Source organism: Octopus sinensis, linkage group LG16 (genome assembly GCF_006345805.1).
Source record: "Octopus sinensis linkage group LG16, ASM634580v1, whole genome shotgun sequence".
Lineage (NCBI taxonomy): Eukaryota > Metazoa > Mollusca > Cephalopoda > Octopoda > Octopodidae > Octopus > Octopus sinensis.
In genome coordinates, this window is record NC_043012.1 from 14,789,254 (window position 1) to 14,806,346 (window position 17,093).

General features: G+C 38.2%; 1 protein-coding gene across 3 annotated transcripts in view; it reads left to right on the plus strand.

Annotated features, from left to right (window-relative positions):
* Positions 1 to 17,093, plus strand: part of LOC115220358 (coiled-coil domain-containing protein 28A) — a 50,280-nt gene that overhangs the window by 16,715 nt on the left and 16,472 nt on the right. The window contains exon 1 of one of the 3 annotated variants that reach the window (XM_029790467.2): positions 4,049 to 4,222. The exons of the other annotated variants lie outside the window; for them this stretch is intronic. The gene's annotated coding sequence lies outside the window, so the exon portion shown is untranslated. Of the gene's footprint in view, positions 1 to 4,048; positions 4,223 to 17,093 lie in introns of those variants that run through there. 3 annotated transcript variants of the gene reach the window in all.

Genomic DNA, 17,093 nt, shown 5'->3' on the forward strand with positions numbered 1-17,093 from the left:
TGAAACAAGTAAAAGAGTAAAAGAGTAACATAATGCAAATGTGTAGCTTTTTTGTTCATTTTGTTTGCAGAAAATAAAGAAATAACAGTAATAACGTTTAATAAATGTTGCTTACTACAAGTTATGGATGAATTAAGGTATTTTCGCGCCCAACATCACAAAATGCGTCTGAATAAACATTGCCGGACAGCAAATAGAGACTCAGACATTGCTTAGAAAATAATTCTCATTTTTAACCTCGTATATAGTACACACTAGGGATTTTGACCTTTAAATTTTGGGGGAAAAGTGCGGATTATACTCGAGGATTTACAGTACATATATACATACATACATGCATGCATGCACACATACACATTACATTCATCCTGATCATTTAACAGCCATCATGCTGGCATGAGTTGGACAGTTTGACAGGATCTAACGAACCAGAAGGCTGCATCAAGCTCCAATGTCTGGTTTGGCATGGTTTCTATGGCTGGATGCCCTTCCTAATGCCAACCACTTTACAGAGTGTATTGTGTGCCTTTTTTTCATGTCACTGACATTAATGAAGTCACAAGTAATGTGAGCACACAAAACTGTCTAATTGGTTTAAAGACAGCCCTGAAGGTGTTCACACGTCAGGTGTTGAAGTGATTACAGAGCAATGTGAGATGAGGTGTTCTGCTCAAGAACACAATGCACCGCCCAGTCTAGGAATTGAAACCACGATTTCATAATCGTGAGTGCAACACCCTAACCACTACATCATACATCCTCATATATATGTAATCTATATTAATAAAAGCAAAATTCTCTCTGTCTGTCTGGAACCTCTGTATCTCAGTCTACATTTGCTCTATATAGACATATTATACCTTTTTGAAATCTCTGGATTGAAAGTCTGTCCTTCATTTGGTTCTTGAACGTCCAGCATTGGGATCTGATTTAAAAGCATTTGGGTTGCTATTTCTAGCTTGGCTGATTCATGCCTTCTTGCTTGGTGTTTGTCAGATGTCATCGTAGACCAAGGGAGAGATAAGTGACATTCGCATACGTTGGCCAACAGTTGGAATTCGACTTGGGACTGGAACAATAGAATGATTGCATTACAGAATTAATTCTCATCCGTTCTTAACCTCTGATCAAACACCACCAGGGCTTATAGTCATTATGGACGTATTATAGTCATGCTGGATAGGAAATCTTGGAGAGTGTTTGTGGATGGATGAGTGAATTTTAATGTTGCTCAAAGTGGCACGGAACCAACATGATGCAGTGGGAGTAAACCAGCATATGCTGTCGGGCCCTGCTGCTGATATTGGAGGGGGTTACATTCTATGCCTTGACCCGAGCATAGAACAGGGCTCGCCCCTTTCAGCAGGGAAATGAATAGAATGCTTGGTGTGTGTCTTGTGGCTACCCATTCCTTAAAAAAAAATGAGTAATAGGCCTGCGTATATGTATATGTATGTATCTAGCTCTCTTTAGTTTTGGGTTGCAGGTCCAATTAGCCCTCCACAGGAGTTAGGTTAAAAGCACAGACACCAGCTTTTAAGCTAGTATATAATATATACATTATTTAATAGATAATACACACACACACACACACACACACACACGCATAAGCTCCCATGCAGTTTCTGTTTACACCAAATTTCACTCATAAGACATTCGCCATAGTAGAAGACACTTGTCCTGGGTACCACATAGCTGGTATGTAAACATCCTAAGTTCTCAGTCACAACCATGAAATTTACTTGAGCTCATAGGCTCAGGCAGCCATGTGGTTTCAGGTTCAGTCCTACTGTGCAGCGTCTTAGACAAGTGTCTTTTACTATAGCCCTGGGCCAATCAGCGTCCTGTGAGTGAATTTGGGAGATGGAAACTGTGTGAAAGCTTGTTCTATGTGTGTGTATATTTATTTATCTATGCTATATATATATATATATATAATATATCATCGTTATCATCATCATTTAATGTCTATGTTCCATCTTAGCATGTGTTGGAAGGTTTGACAGGGTCTGATGTGTCTGAGGACTGCGTAGTGCTCGAGTGACTTGGTTTCTATAGCTGCATACCCTTCCTAACACTCACCACTTTACAGCATGGACTGGGTGCTTTTTTTCTGTACCACCAGCACTAGTAAATGGGGAAGGGGTCAACTTCATGTTAGAGGATGAGGACATTACTGTGAGAAGTTGGGGGTGGTTTGCATGGCTTTTCACATGTAGTAGAGGAAAGGAAAGGGAAAGAGGAAAAGAGAAAATTAATTGTTGCAGCTGCAAGAGATAGACAGTAGCAATGAGGTGCTGAGGTGGCCCCACGAGGCCCAAGGTGAGTAGGAGTAGGAGGTTTGCGAGATTGTGTGGGAAGGAAAATGAGGATGTGGGAAGGCAGGCTGCCGAAATGGGTAAAGCTGAGGGGTAAATGAACAAGTTTATGTGTGTGGATGTGTTGTGTGTGTGTGTGTGTGTGTGTGTGTAAGCCTACATAAAAGACATAAAAACATGTAAATTGTACCTATTTCTCTGTAGATTGAAGAAAATGATGAACAGCCTAAATCAAGTTTCAACCCTTATTGGAGCTCTCATCAGAGATGTATGTTCATGTGTGTGTGTTTGTTCAACTGAATCCTTCAAGGCAGTGCCCCAGTCTAGCTACTTCCGCATGACTGAAGCAAGTAAAAGATAAAAGCTAAGAGGCAATGAGGGAAGCCGCCTTGTGGTTGTTTGGCCTACTAGAAATAACAGTCGGATCACCCTCAAATTATAACCTATTGTATTAAAAGAGAAAAAAGCACAATGTAATTATGGTTGGCATGCCTTTAATCATAGCCTCTTTGGTTTGGACTAAAGATGAAAAGTAACAATAAATATTTCTTTCCTTTTAAAAACTTAAAAATGTAAGAACTTTTATCTTCCCATTCCATTCAAAACTTGCTCAAAATTGGCAAACTTTACTCGCAATTCCTGCTTCAAGATTACTCTGACGGTACACTCCACTTTTCACGAAGGAGATGCAATAATTTGGAGGCAAAAATGGAGATGTCAGTCGTAAATTGGACTTTTAACATTTTCATCCGTTCTAGGCAATTATATTTAAGTGCAGTTTAATCTTTCTATTGTAAAATGTACTTGCTGTACGTATATATATATATATATATATATATATATATATATATAAGTGTGTGTGTGTGTAAATATATTTATATATGCTTTTATATATATATGTATATGTGTGTATGTATGTATATATATATGTGTATATATATATATATATATATATATATATACACACACATATATACATACATACACACATATATAAAATTAATAATTATGAGTTTGAACTTATCCCATTTTTGGTTTCCTTGTTTTCTCTCTCTCTCTCTCTCTCTCTCTCTCTCTATACATACATGTATGCATGCATATATACATACATGCATACGTAGGTACATTCATGCATACTTAAATACATACATACATAAATGCATGCATACTCAGTTATTCACAGCACATAAAACAAGGATATATCCTTTTTTTCTATCTTTTTCCCTCTCTCTCCTCTGCATGTGTCATGCATGGATTTGTCTGTATTTGTGTGTGTGTGTGTGTATGTGTACACATATACACATACACTGACATATCTAGCTGTGTCTGTCCCTCCATCCATCTCTCCCTCCTCTCTCTCTCTGTATATATATTATATATATATAGAAAGAGAGAGAGAGAGATACATAGATATTTATGTATCTGTGCATGCTTTCATGCATGTGTGGTAGTGTATATATACACACACGCACACACTCACAAGTTTGTTTATAAACTGGTTCCAAGCCCATCCTTGTGCTTCCCTTCTGCTTATAAACACACACACACACACACTTATCTAGCAACAGACCAAAAACAATCCTTTGGTCTAGAAGTAGACTTATCATATTGGTCACTTGTTTACCAACCATTTCACTCTGTGATAAGAATAGTTTTTGTTGTTATATTTTTTGTAGCGCTTTCTCTCTTTGCATTCTGTTATCCTTACATATCCATTATTGTTAAACCAGTTGATCAGTGTGCTGGTGTAAACAGTTGGACAGTGTTCACATATAGGAGTTTGGCCGTGTGTCGATGTGGTAGTCTTTTGGCTAGTGTATTGGTATTGTTCACTGAACATCGTGTTAGTGTTTCTGTATGGTAAACACTTCAACTGGATCCCCAATTGGTTGAAGAAGCAACTAGTAAGTTCATATATTTTCTTCTTACTGAATTTCTCTTGACTTCGAGTTTTTATATTGACTTCTTTTGACAAGGTATCAACAGGTGTAGACAACAGGTGTGGTTGTGTAGTTAAAGAGTTTGCTTCCCAACCACATTGTTACAGGTTCAGTCTCACTATGTGGCACTTTAGGCAAGTGTTTTCTACTATAGCCCCAGGCCAACCAAAGCCTTGTGAGTGGGTTTGGTAGACAGAAATTAAAACAAGCCTGGTCATATATCATCATCATCATCATCATCATCATCGTTTAACGTCCGCTTTCCGCGCTAGCACGGGTTGGACGGTTTGACCGGGTCTGGGAAGCCAGGGGCCGCACCAGGCTCCAGTCTGAATCTGGCAGAGTTTCTACGGCTGGATGCCCTTCCTAACGCCAACCACTCCGTGAGTGGATTGGGTGCTTTTTACGTGCCACCTGCACAGGGGCCGGAGGGTCCGGCATCGTCACGATCGGTTCGAGCATTTTAACGTGTCAGCGGCACATGGGCAACGAGGTCCGGGGTACTTTGGGGATCCAGGGTACTTTGGGGATCCGGGGTACTTAGAATGAGTAGGGGGTATGTAGGAATTGCTGCAGAAAGCAGCCCGGGTCTTTGTAGTCACAGCATTTATCATCACTGAGTAACGTAATTAGGTAGAGGAAGAAATACAGATATTCTAGAGTTGAGTTGGGGAGGGGGAGGTCCAGTTGAGGCGGGTAATATAGGAGGGCAACCAGTGGGGAAGGTTGGGGTAAGGAGGAACGATGGCAGGAAGGGTTGGTGTAGGTTCCTAAGAAATAAAGACATTCGTTATCGTCACTGAGTAACGTTATTAGGTAGAGGAAAGAATACAGATATTCGAGAGTTGAGTTGGGGAGAGGGGGGTCCAGTTGAGGCGGGTAATATAGGGGAGCAACCAGTGGGGAAGGTTGGGGTGGCAGGAAGGGTTGGTGTAGGTTCCTAAGAAATAAAAACATAGGATATTACGAGGCGGGAGGGTGCTAAAGGGGATAGTCGGAATGAGGCAGTGTCAGGAGGAAGCATAGATCGGTGGGCAGTTGATGAGCTATGGCGCTAGCAGCTTGTCTTTTCACAGTGAAAGCATATGAGGAGAAGGGGTAGTGGGGGGAGGGGGAGGGAGTAGGGCGTACCCGGTGTAGATGAGTAAGGCGTATCCGGTGTAGATGGTGAGGACAGGGTATACTGGTATTGGTGGTGGGAGGTGAGGACAGTGTTCACCGGTATTGGTGGTGGGGGTGAGAACAGTGTTCATCGGTATTGGTGGTGGGGGTGGGGGGCGGCGCACCGCCAATGGCTGAAAGATGGGAAGAGATGGGAAGAGATGGGAAGAGATAGGATTACGGCTTGAGGTAGCCTGGCCTAAATATATATATATATCTCGCCATGATAGATCGCTAGCCACTACACATTCTTTATTTTTTCTCCATGTTTCTTTCTGTGTTCCTTTCTGTTGAAGAGCATAGGCCCAGACTGTTAAAAACTTTTCCACTTCCCGAGCGTAATACTAATACATCTGTTTGTTGTTTACACCACCCGTCTTCGTCTTTTGTTTTTCTGTGAATTCTCCCTATATATATATATATATATATATATACTTTATTTTAAGCAGCAGAAAATTCAACAAAATCTGTTACTCTGAGTTTCTCGTTGCCGTTCATCAGACAGTTTTTGCTAGATTCTAGCAAAAACTGTCTGATGAACGGCAACGAGAAACTCAGAGTAACAGATTTTGTTGAATTTTCTGCTGCTTAAAATAAAGCATATTATCTACCACTGGTATTTGAGTACTCTTTTTTCCAACCTTGTTTCACATTTATGTGTTTACTCCGGTCTATATATATATATATATATATATATATATATATATATATATATATATATATATATATAATTAAATTATTTTCTCTCCTTGTTTCTTTCCGTGTTCCTTTCTGTGGAATATATATATATATATGTGTGTGTGTGTGTGTGTAATATAATATATTAAGATTCAGGTGAATAAGGCACTTAAATGGTAAGGCACCTGGTTGGGTCAAAGTTAAAATGCATACACAGCAACTATAGATGAATACAAACATTAATACCAAAGATATTCAGGTTATATACACAATGAATTGTTCCCAACTGACTATGTTTTCAGCCCTTGGGCTAATCCAGAAATGCACATTGTATTAAATATATATTCCACAATATACTTCAAACACATGAGGGGCAGGTTCCAAGAGAAGTGAATCATAAATAAATGAATAAATAACAAATGTTTGTTATTTATATATGTAGGTGCAGGAGTGGCTGAGTGGTGAGTAGCTTGCTTACGAACCGCATGGTTCTGGGTTCAGTCCCACTGCATGGCACCTTGGACAAGTGTCTTCTACTATAGTCTTAGTGGATTTGGTTGACGGAAACTGAAAGAATTTCGTTGTATATATATATAAATGTGTGTGTGTGTGCTTGTGTCCCCCCGACCATTGCTTGACAGCTGATGTTGGTGTGTTTATGTCCCTGTAACTTAGCGACTTGGCAAAAGACCGATATAATAAGTACTAGGCTTGCAAAGAATAAATCCTGGTGTTGATTTGTTCAACTAAAAGGCAGTGCTCCAGCATGGCCACAGTTAAATGACTAAAACCAGTAAAAGAATAAAAGTATGTGTGTGTGTGTGTGTTTAATTGAAAAGGGGTTAAGAATTCATACAAATCAAAGGTTAGAGTTAAAAAGTAAAGGTAGAAACAGCATGAAAGTATTCTTCTACCTGTTTCAGTTATTTTGACTGTGACCATGCTGGAGCAATGCCTTTAATCGAACAAATCGACCTCAGGAATCATTCTTTGTAAGCATAGTACTTATTCTATTAGTCTCTTTTGCTGAACTGCCAAGTTACGGGGACGTAAATACCATATGGTGGAGGACAAACATGGACACACACACATATCATAGATGTATATATATATATATATATATATATATATATATATTTATATACATTTTTTTACATTTTCCTGGTACATCCATTTGCACAGACAGTTTCAAATCAGACTGGAGTTATTTATTAATGACATTTACTCTCTGTAATGAATTTCTGTTTCTCACTCCTCCTTAACTCGCTACATACATTTGCATCTATACACACACGTGTATATATGTATACATACATATATACACACGTGTGTGTATCGTTGGTGATTTTCTTTCTCCGTCTTCCCTTCTTCGGATCGTTCCTTTTTCTATGTTTCTGACGAAGAGCTCTGCTCGAAACCTTAAGTCCTCCTTCTTTCTTTCCTTTCCTGAGCGTCCAACAACACTTTGCTTGTTCCACGTCTTCACGTTGCTGCGCTTTCTCTTTGTTCATGTTTGGATTAACTATGTATACATACATACACACATACAGACATGCACATACATACATATACACACACATACGTATGCATATGCATACATACACACATATGCATACGTGTGTGTCTGTTTCAGTCTATATTTCTTTGTCTCTCACTTGTTCTGACTGTCTGTCTCTTCCTGTTTCTCTCTCTCTCACACACACATACACACACACACACACACACACACACACACACACACACACACACACACACACACACACATACACACACACATAGATTTTCTGCACAAGAACTAGGAGTGACAAAACTATTTACTCCAAAGGCATGTCTGTTATTTAAGCTATTCAATTCTATAGAAGCATTTGAATATTTGGAGAGCAATCAGTCTTCAATCCAGTCTATTATCCTCACTCTGTTGTAAGTAAACATCAGTTAAAAGACTGGTGCAATGCCCTCCAGTGGTAATGTCTGTAATTATTAATAAATACGAATTGTGTGGGCTTATTCTTACGTCTTTGATGTTGCCCGTATGATTGGAGAGCAAAATGAATAGCTGAAACGACACAGATGCTCTTGCTCTCATTGGAAAAAAGAAAAAAAGCATGGAAGTATCACTGATACATTGAACTTGCATGGTTATAGTTGTTCAGCCCTAGGCCAGTCCTAATCAAGCAGATCCATGATCAAAACACCCTAACTTTAACTAGTATGGTTATAGTTGTTGTTCAGCCCCAGGCCAGACCTAATCAAGCAGACCCATGATCAAAGACACCCTAACTTTAACTAGTATGGTTATAGTTGTCGTTTAGCCCCAGGCCAGTCCTTAACGAGCAGACCTATGACCATAACCATCTTATCTTTGCTAACATAGTTATTTCAGACTATCTTACTCTATATATAACTTCTCTTTGTTAAAATAGCTAGCATGTGATTTAAGAGAGATTTAGTTGCTATTTTCAGCAGGTCAAGTGACTCCATATAGACTTCCTCATTAATTTACAATTAGTCTGTTTGTGTAGCAAGGTGCCACCTGCAATTATCAGTGCTGCTGTACAATTACCTGCTACTATTAGGATAAAAATGTCAAATAAGGAACAGGTCAGGAAGTTTGCATCCCAAACACATGGTTCCAGGTTCTCTCTCACTGCATGGCACCTTGGGCAAGTGTCATCTACTGGCACCTGTGCCGGTGGCATGTGTAAAAAGATTCGAGCGAGGTCATTCCCAGTACCGTCTGACTGGCCCCCGTGCCGGTGGCACATAAAAAGCACCCACTACACTCTCGGAGTGGTTGGTGTTAGGAAGGGCATCCAGCTGTAGAATCTCTGCCAGATCAAGATTGGGGCCTCATGCAGCCATCTGGTTCGCCAGCACTCAGTCAAAACCGTCCAACCCATGCTAGCATAGAAAACGGACGTTAAGCGATGATGATGATGATGATGATGAGGATGATGATGATGAGGATGATGATGATACCTCCAGGCCAACCCAAGTGGATTTGGGAGTCAGAACCTGAAAGAGACCCATTGTGTATAATGTGTGTGTGTTTGTGTGTGTGTGTGTGTGTGTGTGTGTGTGTGTGTGTGTGTGTGTGTGTGTGTGTTTGTGGTGTGTGTGTGTGTGTGTTAGTGTTTGTGTTTGTGTGTGTGTGTGTGTGTGTGTGCATGTGTGTGTGTGTGTTAGTGTTTGTGTGTGTGTGTGTTTGTGTGTGTGTGTGTGTTAGTGTGTGTGTGTGTGTGTGTGTTGTGTGTGTGTGTGTGTGTGTGTGTGAGTATCATACAGGTGAGGGTTGGTTATTGGAAGGGCATCGAGAAGTAGAAAATCAACCTTGCCCCTGAAAGAAATTCTGTCTGATCCATGCAAGTATGGAAAAGAGGATGTTAAAAGGATAATGAGGAGGATGACGACGAGGAAGGGAGAAATTAGAAGCCGTTGAAGCTGAACGACATCTAAGTCTCAGAGTTTGTAAGAGTGGCTTCATCAGAGTAAGACGTAATGAGCATGAATTTTGATAACCAGTGAGTGCATGTTTATGCAGGATTGGTGTTTAGTTATAGGTGAGCGTGTATGCATGTGCACAGGTCTGTGTGAACATGTGGAAAGCAGCACATGTATGTGTATTCAGGTATCTGAACATCTGTAGATATATATAAATTATACACCCCCACCACCCAGCCACACATTGCCAAAATACTTGTCTGGTTCGTTAGTGACTAAAATGGTAAGCGTAAGACTGAAATACCTTCAGGTATTTAGCTTTGAATTCTCTACAGCCTGAGGTAAGCAAATTAATTACTAAGCTTGTGATAGGTCGATTCAATTTGGCCTTGTGTCGCTTTTAGAGATCAATATTACTAATGTATAATTAGTTAAAATGGCTTTATATAATCAGGGCAACAACAAGTGCAGGCGAGCTGTGTAGATAAGAGGTTTGCTTCACAATGAACTAGTTCTGAGTTCACTCCCACTGCACTGCATCTAGGGCAAGTAGCTATTACTATAATACCAGACTAACCTATAGCTTGTAAGGGAATTTGGTTGATGGAAACTGTGTGTAGAAGCCTGTTCTGTGGCCATACATATATATATATATATATATATATATATATATAGGGAGAGTTTACGAAAAAAACAAAAGACGAAGACAGGTGGTGTATAAAACAAACAGATGTATTAGTATAACGCTCAGGAATAGAAAAAGTCTTTTACGTTTCGAGCCTACGCTCTTCTACAGAAAGGGACACAGAAAAAAAAACAAGGAGAGAAAAAAAGGATATATATATATATATATCATCATCATCATCATTTAATGTCCATATTCCATGCTGGCATGGGTTGGACAGTTTCACAAGAGCTGGCCAGCTGAAGGGCTATCTGGACTCCATGTCTGTTTTGACATGGTTAAAACAGTTGGATGTTCTTCCTAACGCCAACCACTTTACAGAGTGTACTGGATGTGTTTGTGCGGCACTGGCATAAGTGCTTTTTATGTGGCATTGGCACCTATGAGCCTGCAAGATTAGGAATGCCCAGCTAAAGAGGAATGTAGGGGACACGTTGGTATGCAAGGACAACCACAATTTTACTTACCTTGACATGTCTCCTCAAGCACAGTAAACTGCCATAATATATTAAATATACATACATACATACATATATATATATATATATATATATATATATATATATATATATATATATATATATATATTGAAATTTAATTAGAGGATGTGTAAACCTCATGAAGGTGGTGGGGTGGGAGAAATTGGGTTAAAATAGTGGCGGCAGCCATTAAGTTGCTGACAAAATGGATGAATTGTTGAGGTTGCCAAGGAAAACTGTTGCATTAAATATTTAGGAGAGACATAGAAGTGGTCAATAATTCTGCTTTGACTTTGTTGATATTTTGTATGTCATATCTATTATAGCTAGCACACAAATGATCAAATGTTCACATGCTGAAGTTTTATATTGAAAAGGAAGCCAGAGGCTGGAAGCTGGGGGGAAAAAAACACAGTGAAGGCAGTCAGAGAGTTAATAAGAAACAAAAAGCTTGGGATCTTTTTGGTTTGAACGGCAGTTTTTTCTAGCGGTGTCATATGAAATTATCACCCATGATTATGACCCTAGTATCAATCTATTGCATTTCAATCTGTTTTAGAGTTAAGGTTAGGGGTGGGGAGGGTATTTTTTTTCTTCAGAAATGTAAATAAACCCAATCTATTTCTTAAACGAGGGACATATTCATACGGCACAGAATATTTTCACCTCAATAGAAGTCATTGATTGGTTAAAATTGCAGAAATTGAAGAAAAAAACAACAACAAATATCTTACAAACTACAGAATTTTCTCAATAAAGCCAAGAGAAAAAGATGTTTTATAAACACATTCTACCAGTATACGAAGTTTAAAATTTTTTAGTTACCTAGAAATTATGTTAAAAACTGCCGTTCAAACCGAAAAGATCCAAAGCTTGCTTAGACATCGCCATTACTTAGCAGTTCGGCAAAAAGATACTTTCTCTTTTACTTGCTCCAGTCATTAGACTGCGGCCATGCTGAGGCACTGCCTTGAAGAATTTTTAATCAAATGAATCAACCCCAGTACTTATTTTTTAAACCTAGTACTTATTCTATTAGTCTCTATAGCTGAACTGCTAAATTATGAGGATATAAACACACCAATGCCAGTTGTCTAGCAGTGGTGGGGGACAAATAAAGACACAAACACATACACACACATGACAGGCTTCTTTCAGTTTCCGTCTATCAAATCCACTCATAAGGCTTTGGTTGGCCTGAAGCTATAGTAGAAGACACTTGCCAAAAGTGCCACACACTGGGACTGAACCTGGAATCATGTGACTGAGAAGGAAGCTTGTTACCATACAGTCATGCCTGCACTTATATATATATATATCATACATGCATATGCACACACACGCATATATATGCGCTCACACATATTCTCATGTATTTCCCCTTTTCCTCCTCCCACGACCGCATGGGTCGGACTGTTTGTCCTGATCTTAAGTTAGTTCTTACTCAGAGTTGCTGTCCTTCGAGACCGGTAGGAAAAAACCATGTCTTGTACTATTTTTGCTTTGGATTTTATGTCTAGATGCCCTTTGTAAATAGCAACCACTTCACAGAGTGTTCTGGGTGCATTTTAAAAATCAACCTAGCAATAGAAAGGTTGCAACATCAGTGCAAGTCTAAAAATTCCTATCAGCCCTGTGTTTTACGTATGTATAGAACTGTGTGTGAGTAAGTAAAGTTTCATTCTTGAGTCATAAAAAAGAACAAATATAAAGGTTCATTTATTCCTAATACTAGTGTCGTAAAGAGTTAATTAGTTGACTATTCGTTATTAGATGAACCTTATTGACCCCAGGTCGAGATGATGGGAGTTAAACAGGATTTGTGAGATTGATGCTAAGGGATTAGTAGTGTCAGTGATGATGAATTAAAGCTGCGTCAAAGGTTTAAACATGATTTTCATCATTTAATAAATAAATGAATGAAATATAAAGAAAAAAAAGCAAAACAGGACTTATTGGGATGCATTTTGGGCTATGTATATGCATGGTTGTGTGGTAAGAAGTTTGCTTCCCAACCACATGGTTCCAGGTTCAGTCCCACTGCATGGCACTTTGGGCAAGTTTCCTCATCTATAGCTCAGGTCAACCAAAGCCTTGAGAGTGGATTTGGTTGACAGAAACTGAAAGAAACCCATTGTGTGTGTGCATATATATATATGTATGTATATATATACATATATATATATATATATATATATATATATATATATATACATACACATATACATACATATATACATGTATGTATGTATGTATGTGTGTGTCTTTGTGTATGTGTTTGTCCCCAACCACCACTTGACAACCGGTGTTGGTGTGTTTATATCCCCATAACTTAGCAGTTCAGCAAAAGAACCAATAGAATAAGTACCAGGCTTTACAACAATAAAAAAATAACAAGTCCTGTGGTTGATAAGTTCAACTAAAATTCTTCAAGATGATGCCCCAGCATGGCCGCAGTATATTGACTGAACCAAATAAAAGATGGAAGATTAAGATTACTTTAGACAAATGGTTCTCAACTGGGGTCCGTATGGTCATATGGCCCCTGAGGGTTCATATAAGATTTTTAGGAGTCTACGCTACAAAATAGTAAATTGAGGATCCACAATAGTATTTTAAGGGTCCCTGGAAAAATTTTGAAATCATGAATTTGTAGAACTAGGATTAATTTAGACCTTAATAATGGAAGGCTGTAGACTGGTGACTGATGACGGTACCGCCTGATTGGCACTCATGCCAGTGGAACGTTAAAAGCACCATTCGAGCGTGATTGTTGCCAATATCGCTTTACCGGCACGTGCTGGTGGCATGTGAAAAACAACATTCGAGCATGGTTGTTGCCAGAACCACCTGACTGGACCTCTTGCCTGTGGCACGTAGAAAGCATCCACTACACTCTTGGAGTGGTTGGCGTTAGGAAGAGCATCCAGCTGTAGAAACTTTGCCAGATCAGATTGGAGCCTGGTGCAGCCTTCTGGTTTGCCAGTCCTCAGTCAAACTGTCCAACCCATGCCAGCATGGAAAGTGGACGTAAAACGATGATGATGATGTATGTATTGGTATGCATTGCAAAAAACAACTAGATTTTTTCTCTCTAACATTATACATAGTTCAACCTACACAAGTTGATGTGCAAGAAACAAAATAGGAAATTTTGAAAGAAGTATCTGTAAAACTAGCTTTTATTCTGGTCCACCAGAATAAAATAGTTATCAAAGGGGTTCATAGATAAAAAAAAAAAATGGTTGAGAATCCGTTTTAGACCCTTTTCTGATGCTGGTGCAAAAGTATTAGTGGTGTTAGTGGATAAAACTGAGTCAGAGATTTAAATATGCTTGTCACTATTTTAATAATTAAATGAATGAAATATAAATATAAAGAAAAGCAAGGTTTACATCTGCAATGGCGTTTTGAGCTAAGTATGCATCACTTTAGATCCATTTCAAGATCAATGCAACACTCTAAGCTACTTATTAAAATAGTAAAGCTTTCAGATTAATTGTTGGAGAAAATATTTGGTTGAATTTTCACTTGTTTCCTCTGTAGTTTAGGATTAATTCTAATGTATGTAATCCCTTGTTAGTTTTTAATTATCGTCCAAACATTTGCTTTCTGGAATGGCACATGCACACCCACCGCTCTACTTGTAAGTTTCAACTTTAAATAGGATTTACACCTGTGTAAGCGAAGCCTTTTGATTACTTAAACTATGCTGCCTTTATGAATTACACTCTGATTACACTTGTCTGAGGATTTATATCAATGTTAATGTCATTATTCCAGGTTTAGTTTGCTAATTTCACATCTGCTGTTACAGAAAGTTCTGCCAAGGAATCAGCAACTCTTTAGCACAGTCCTTACAGGGAAGGCATGGATTTATACAGTTTGTTTTTTGTGGGGTTCTGTCAGGCTGTGGACTTCTAGAAATACTAAAACACAATACATTATATTCTAAGTATACTTATTTCTTTACTACCCACAAGGGGGAGAGGACAAACAAGGACAGACAAACGGATTAAGTCGATTATATCGACCCCAATGCATAACTTGTACTTGATTTATCGACCCCGAAAGGATGAAAGGCAAAGTCGACCTCAGCAGAATTTGAACTCAGAACGTAACGGCAGACGAAATACTGCAAAGCATTTCGCCCGGCTTGCTAACGTTTCTGCCAGCTCTTCCGCCTTTATATTCTAAGTATACTGTTGAAATAAAATACTGAGATGAATCATTAACCCTTTAGCATTTAAACTGGTCATATCCAGCCCAAATATTCTACTTTTTTTATGTTCAAAATGGCCAGATCTGGCCTCTCGCACCTACACTACAATGTCATTTGAAAAATAAACAATCACATCATCAAAATCTCAAAGCTATGAGATAATGCATGATTAATTCAGAATAGTATGAATAAGCATTACTTTTAACAGCATAACCTGAACACTGAATGGTTATGGTGCTTCTATGTGGCTTCTTGACCTACTAGAAATAGCAAGTGATTTCTTTGAAATCATGTTCTACCATTTTAAAAAAGACACTGGATAATGCAATCTGAAGTGTATTATGTGCTATGAAAGACAATATGGTGAATTCTTTTGATCATAGGTCTGCTTGGTCACAACTGGTAAAAGAGTAAAAGATAGGTCTGCTAGGTCACAACTGGTTTGGTTTGCCTCTTACGTTGTTGATTGATGGTACCCCATATTATTGGTTACCAATTCAGGTAAAATGGTCAGCTGGAAAATATTAAATATTTTTCTTTCTTTATCTTTATAGATATTTTGACTGTGCAACTTAGTTTCTGTTATAGTTTATAAATATAAATCTCTGTCTTCTAGTTTTTGTAAACCAAACCATCCATCTTTGAAGGTTACAAATTTTCTTGTCTTTTCCCTCGTTGTCTGTTGAAGCATTTTCATTTTGATTCTTCAATTCCATATGGAAATTAAATATAAAAATTAGAGCAGTTCAACTCCAGAGTAGGATGTCACCCCGTCAATCAAAATTGGACAACATTCAGTTCCTTGGCTTGTGGTATGGATTGAACCTGAAAGTTGTAATGTAGGACCTTTACTTCACAGCTATCATAAGAACACCACACTCTATGCAAAGAAAGTATTAATCATTCTCTCTCTCTCACTCTTTAATATTTGATATGGACTTTTAATAATAGTGTTCTAGTTTATCTATAGAAAATAAAAATCACTATGGTTTTTCCAATTAAGTAGAAACAAAAAGAAAATTTCTCGTTATCAGGTTGTGTAGTTTTCCACTACCAGTTCAGCTCATGAAACTGATGATAAACAAACAAACAAACAACATTATTATGGATAGTCGATAAATGTAGAATCGTTAGCTATTTTTGTCTTGTCCATTGATCCATTGCGTTTCCTGACGGATGATAACATAAGTCTAACAGGATTATCCCCGACAAGTATTTTAGATTAATATCTTGGGTTAAATACAGTTTTACAAGACTCAGCAAATTAAGATGTCATTTTACTGATATTTTATCAGTAGTCATGAAAACTTTGCTGATGGGAGATATTATTAAATTGCTATAAGTATCTTTTAAGTAGATGTTAACCTAACTAAGATCTCAAGGATGATGTTTTGTAGCTGGCATTAAATGGAGGCGTATTGCATATCAATTTTTTTCCTGTCAGATTAATGGAACTTATTCCCTTCAGGGCTCAGGTTAGATTTGTTCCAGTTTTACCAAGCAAATACCATTCATGATGAGTATCACTTATTCTTGGAGCTTTTTTGTTGTTGTATGTCAAATTTATGACATTTAAACATTTCTTGTAAGGTAATGGAGAAGGTGTGGTTACGAAATCATATGTATGCATGTGTGTCTATAAGTAAGTGTTTCACATGCGTTTTTTTTTCTGTAATGGTATTGACAAATATCAATATTTAAATATAGGTATTTTACAAACCAAAGCTTTGTGAGTGGGTTTTAGTTGATAGAAACTTAAAGAAACCGTTCATAAATATAAATAAATATATGTATATTGTTGGCAGATGACAGTTGTCTGCTGTGGATGCTGGAGCTGCCAGATCACATGATTTCGATGTACTGTGTCTCTTCAGTGACAGCTGCCTGCTCACCACATGTGGGATTTGGTTAGTATGCAGTGATTGGGTAACTGTCACTGAAAAGACTCAGTAGATTGAAATCCGTGATCTGGCAGTTCTGGTGCTTATAGCAGACAACTCTTGTCTGCCAACAATATAAATATGTGTGCTTCTATGCACCATGCATGAGAAGAACTCTCAAGTCAAATACCACAGTATTCAGTATTCTAACAAAACGTCCACTTTAAATTGGATACAAGGTTTGCCTTTTGCTATAATTACTGCTTCTGTTGCTAATAAAAAATTTTTT